This window comes from Vicia villosa, unplaced genomic scaffold (genome assembly GCF_029867415.1).
Source record: "Vicia villosa cultivar HV-30 ecotype Madison, WI unplaced genomic scaffold, Vvil1.0 ctg.003463F_1_1, whole genome shotgun sequence".
In the NCBI taxonomy this organism is placed as follows: Eukaryota; Viridiplantae; Streptophyta; class Magnoliopsida; order Fabales; family Fabaceae; genus Vicia; species Vicia villosa.
Window position 1 is genome coordinate 96,665 of NW_026706211.1, and position 5,707 is coordinate 102,371.

Below are 5,707 nucleotides of genomic sequence, written 5' to 3' on the forward strand. Positions count from 1 at the left end.
GGAGTCGTTATTCCTCCAAAGTTCAAGACTCCAACGTTTGCTAAGTATGATGGAGTCTCTTGCCCCAAGATGCATCTGAGAGATCGTATGTGAGGAAGATCCAACCTCATACTGAAGACAAAAGACTATGGATTCAATTCTTTCAAGAGAGTTTGTCTGGGACTCAATTGGAATGGTACTATCAGTTGGAGAGTGGTAATATTCGCACATGGGAGGACATGGCTGCTGCTTTCTACAAACAATATCAATATAATTCTGACCTCGCACTAACTCGCATGCAACTACAAAGCATGTCTATGGGACCTAAGGAAAGTTTCAAGGAGTATGCTCAAAAGTGGAGAGATTTAGCTGGAAGAGTCCAACCTTCCTTGACTGATAGGGAATTGGTAGACATGTTCATGGGCACGCTAACTGGGCCATTCTATAGTCACTTGCTGGATAGTTCCTCATCTGGTTTCACTGATCTCATATTGACTGGAGAACGAGTGGAGAGTGGTATTTGAAGCGGGAAGATTCAAGTAGGCACATCTTCTGGTACTGCAAAGAAGCCCTATCATGGAAGAAATGAGTCTAATGCCGTTTATAGTCAGAGGGGCCGTAATAAGAATGATCAGAATCAATCTGTTGGAGCTATTCTCATCTCTACACCAACACCTCAACAAGCTCCTAGACAAGGGTATCAGCGTAGGTCAGACACACCTAGAAGGCAATTCACTAAAATCAACATGCCTTTATCTCAAGCCCTACAACATCTGTTGAAGGCCAATCTGATCACCATAAGAGATCCTCCGAAGAACGTCACTACTACGTGTCCAAACTATGATCCTAATGCAAAATGTGTGTATCACTCTAATAGCCCTGGACACAATGCTGATAATTACTGGGCATTGCAAAATAAGATCTAAGACATGATAGATGCCGGTGAAATCGAGTTTGACCTGCCAGAAACTTTGAATGTCATCACTGCTCCTATGCCAAAGCATGACAAGACTGTTAATGTTATCATGGACACGGTCCATGTCTATGATGTGAGAGATCTGTTAACTCCTCTCCCTGGCATCAAGAGAAAGCTGTTGCAAGCTGGTTTATTTCCAGGTTGCGACCCAGGTTGTTATTATTGTGCATCCCAACCCAATGGTTGTGAGAACCTGAAAAGAGGTATTCAAGGCTGGATGGATCGTCGCACTATCAAGTTTGAAAAAATTCTTTCTATAGAGAATTTGTGCGAAGGTTTCTCCCGTGGCTAGAAGATTGAAGACGTGTCAGTAATTTCCCAAGCTCTGCTGAAGATCCCTACTAAGGCTCCTTTTAAGATTTCTGCTGAACCCGGTGTGGCTCCTATTATCATCACTAAGCCTGGTCCAATTCCATATTCTTCCGATAAGGCTATTCCTTGGAACTATGGTGCCGAGGTCTATATTCAAGGAGTTAAGCAAGAACCCATAGCTGACAAAGTTTCCAAAGACGCTAATCCTGATGTGGGTAATATTGCCGGAACTAGTAAAGTGACAAGAAGTGGAAGAGTGTTTTCTCTAGAGATCTCTCCAAACACTGCTTCACCTGCTGCTACAATTATTCCTAATCAAAATGCTGATACTCCAGGTAAAGGTCCATTGCATGAACCTGTCCAGACACCAGTTGAGACCGTTACTGAAAATCCATCTTCCGAAGAAGCAAATGAGTTCTTGAAGATCATCCGCAAGAGTGATTACAACATCGTTGAACAGATGGGGCATACTCCTTCCAAGATTTCTATGTTGTCACTCCTAAGTTTCTCCAAGACTCATGCCAAAGCTCTGATGAAGTTTCTAGAGGCTGCTCATGTGCCACAAGTGATTTCTGTCACTCAACTCGAGAATTATATTGCAAACCTGACGACAGATAACTACCTTGGGTTTTCTGATGCTGATCTAAGTCCTAGTGGAAAGAATCATAACAAAGCCCTACATATATCCATTGAATGCGGGGGCACCACTCTGGCTCACGTACTGGTTGACAATGGTTCATCTCTGAATGTACTACCCAAGTTGGTATTGGACAAAATCAACCCTGAAGGAATCGTGCTGAAATCCAGTGATGTGATAGTAAAGGCTTTCGATGGTTCAATGAGTACTGTATATGGCGAAGTTGGGCTCCCGATCAGAGTAGGTTCTTAGACCTTCAACAATGTGTTCTATGTGATGGACATTCATCCCGCTTATTCCTGTCTACTTGGACGTCCTTGGATACATGGGGCAAATGCTGTGACATCAACTCTCCATCAAAAAATAAAATATCCGGCGAAAGGCAAGATTATCACTGAGTATGGCGAGGAAGAATATGTGGTGAGCTTCATAGATGAGACCAAGTATGTTGAATTCACTGGAGAAGCTTTTGAATCTCCCCGTCAAGCGTTTGAATTGGTCCCTCAAGTGGTCCCTAAGACTAAACCCATCAATGTTGTTCCTAAAATTACTAGAGTTCCTCCTACAATGGCTTCTTTGAATGACGCTAGGGCTGTGGTAGAAGAAGGTGGCTGCACTATCTGGGGGCAACTACCTGACATCCCTTACAAATCCAACAAATGAGGTCTAGGCTGCACTGCTAAAGATCAGAATGGAGAACAACATCCTCTTCCAGAAGGTTTGAAGTATCATTTCATTAGCAAAGGAGTCAATGCCATTGGAGAAGATGAAGATAGTTGCAACCTGGACAAGTGGATCTTTCCTACATCAGACAAAGGGCTGAACAACTGGAAGAATGAAGACATTGTTTCTATCTCCTATAGTCAGGAGTAATTGCCATTCTTAGTTTGTGATTTTCTTTATGTTTTCCAGTTTTAATTTATGTACTTCAATAAACAATAAACTTTAAAGCCGTGTGTCTGGCCTGGGGCACAACGGTCCTTTTGTTATGGCTTGTCATTTCATAAGCATATTTTCATTCAATAAAAGCATTAGACGTTTCGTATTCGAATTGTGTGTTTGCTTTTTTATTTTTCTTTACTTTTCTATAGCTATGTGTTCTTTCACACACCCACATAATACACTGCAGATCCATATCCATTCTGGATCCTATTAATAACGACTCTGCTATTGTTAAATATGACTTTGAAAATCCGATCTATCAAGCTGAGGATGAAGGTGAGGAAGATTGTGAAGTGCCTAGAGAAATTGCCAGATTGTTAGAGCAAGAAGATACAGCCGCATGAAGAGCCAATCGAGATTGTGAACATAGGTACTGACGAAGAAAAGAAAGAAATCAAGATAGGGGCTGAACTAGAAAATGTTGTCAAACAGAGATTAATTCAGATGTTACGAGACAATGTTGAGATATTTTCTTGGTCCTACGAAGATATGCCCGGACTCGATACTGATATTGTGGTTCACCGTCTACCTATCAAAGAAAACAGTCCTTCGGTTAAACAGAAGTTACGAAGAAGCAGACCTGACATGGCTCAGAAGATCAAAGAGGAGGATGAGAAACAGTTCAATGCCAATTTCCTGAAAGTTGTGAGTTATCCACCATGGATCGCCAACATAGTACCGGTACCTAAGAAAGACGGAAAGGTCAGAATGTGTGTAGACTACAGAGACTTGAATCGAGCAAGTCCCAAAGATGATTTCCCACTACCACATATTGATATCCTAGTTGACAGTACTGCGCAACGCAAAGTTTTTTCCTTCATGGATGGGTTCTCAGGTTATAATCAGATCAAGATGGCACCCGAAGATATGGAAAAAACAACCTTTACTACTCCTTGGGGCACCTTCTGTTACAAGGTCATGCCGTTTGGGTTGAAGAACGCAGGGGCAACGTATCAGCGCGCAATGGTAGCTCTGTTCCATGACATGATTCACAAAGAGATAGAGGTCTACGTCGATGATATGATTGCAAAGTCCAACACTGAGGAAGAACATTTGGTCCACCTGCAAAAGTTGTTTGATAGGTTAAAGAAATACAAGTTGAGACTGAATCCAAACAAGTGCACTTTTGGTGTAAGGTCTGGTAAGCTACTAGGGTTCGTTGTTAGCAGTAAAGGTATTGAAGTTGACCCTGCGAAAGTAAAAGCCATACAAGAAATGCCGATTCCCCGGAATGAGAAAGAAGTTAGAGGATTCTTGGGACGTTTGAACTACATTGCCAGGTTTATTTCCCATCTAAGCGCTACTTGTGAGCCAATCTTAAAGTTGCTGAGGAAAGATCAAGCAGTGAAATGGAACGACCAATGTCAAGAAGCCTTTGACAAGATCAAGAAGTACCTTCAGGAACCTCCGATTATGATACAACCTGTTGAAGGAAGACCTCTAATTATGTATCTAACAGTATTGGAGAACTCAATGGGGTGCGTACTGGGGCAACATGACGAGTCTGGTCGAAAAGAGCATGCAATATAATACCTTAGTAAAAACTTTACCGACTGTGAAACAAGATACTCACTGCTCGAGAAAACTTGCTGTGCTTTGGCATGGGCTGCTCACCGACTGAGACAGTATATGTTGAACCATACCACTTTATTGATCTCTAGAATGGATCCTATCAAGTACGTGTTTGAGAAACCCGCTCTCTTAGGACGAATAGCAAGATGGCAGATGATATTAACAGAGTACGACATCCAGTATTCAACACAGAAAGCAATCAAAAGAAGTGTGTTGGCAGATCATTTGGCCCAGCTAGCTGTAGACGACTATCAATCTATGAGTTTTGAATTTCCAGATGAAGATGTTATGCTTGTAACTGATTGTGAACAACCTGGTCCGGATGAAGGACCTGAACCAGGATCCCGATGGACCATGTGTCATACCCCAAAATTTACCCCTAAGCAATTAACCTACATCTAGTGTTTTTGCTTCTCTGAAGATCAAATCAAGTTCTAAGACCAAAAATGGATCCCATGACCTCTCATATTCTTAAAAGGGTCCTCATGCCAAGATTCAAGCTCTGATTCACAAGATTGCCCAGACAAAAGCTCAGAAAGTCAACAGTCGACTATTTTGACCTAAAAGTCAACTGTGGTCAAAATACAGTCAAAAATCCTAATTTTTTTGTCAACAACCTTGTTTTGAAGTTATATTCATCATTTGATCAAGGGTTGATCATGATTCATCAAGAAAACTCAAGATTAAATCAAATGTCCAAGTTACTAATTTAGGGTTTTGACCTAAAGTCAACTGAACTTTGACCAGCCATAACTTCCAACCAAAGCTCATTTTGAAGGAAATTGAATTCTCTACAACTTTGTCTCTCACATGCCAAGTCTAAAAATGCTTAGTTTGGGAGATATGAGCCAAAACACTACAGGTCCTTTTAGAAGTTCGCAAAAAGCTGTTTTTTGTCAGGAGCCATATCATCAAGATAAAATCTCCAAATGCAAAAACATTTCTAAAGTGGTTTGTAGAGGACATCTTGAGGTTTCCAAAAAGTCCTAGATCATCTCCATATGATAAATATTGAAAGATTTATGATTGGTGCAAGTTGGGCAAACTTTGAGAATTACATGAAACCCTAATTAGTGAATTTTGAAAGTTTGAGCCATGGGCCTTTATTTTCAAGTTTCCCACGTGGATTTAAGCTCATCAAAGGCCCATGAATCATTTTTTCTTTATTTTGTGGTTTTTATTTATTTTATTTTGAATTTATTCATTAAAATCAAAATAAATCAAAATAAAATCATTATTTAATGATAAAATACGATTTGATTATTTGTAAAATCATATAATTAGATGGA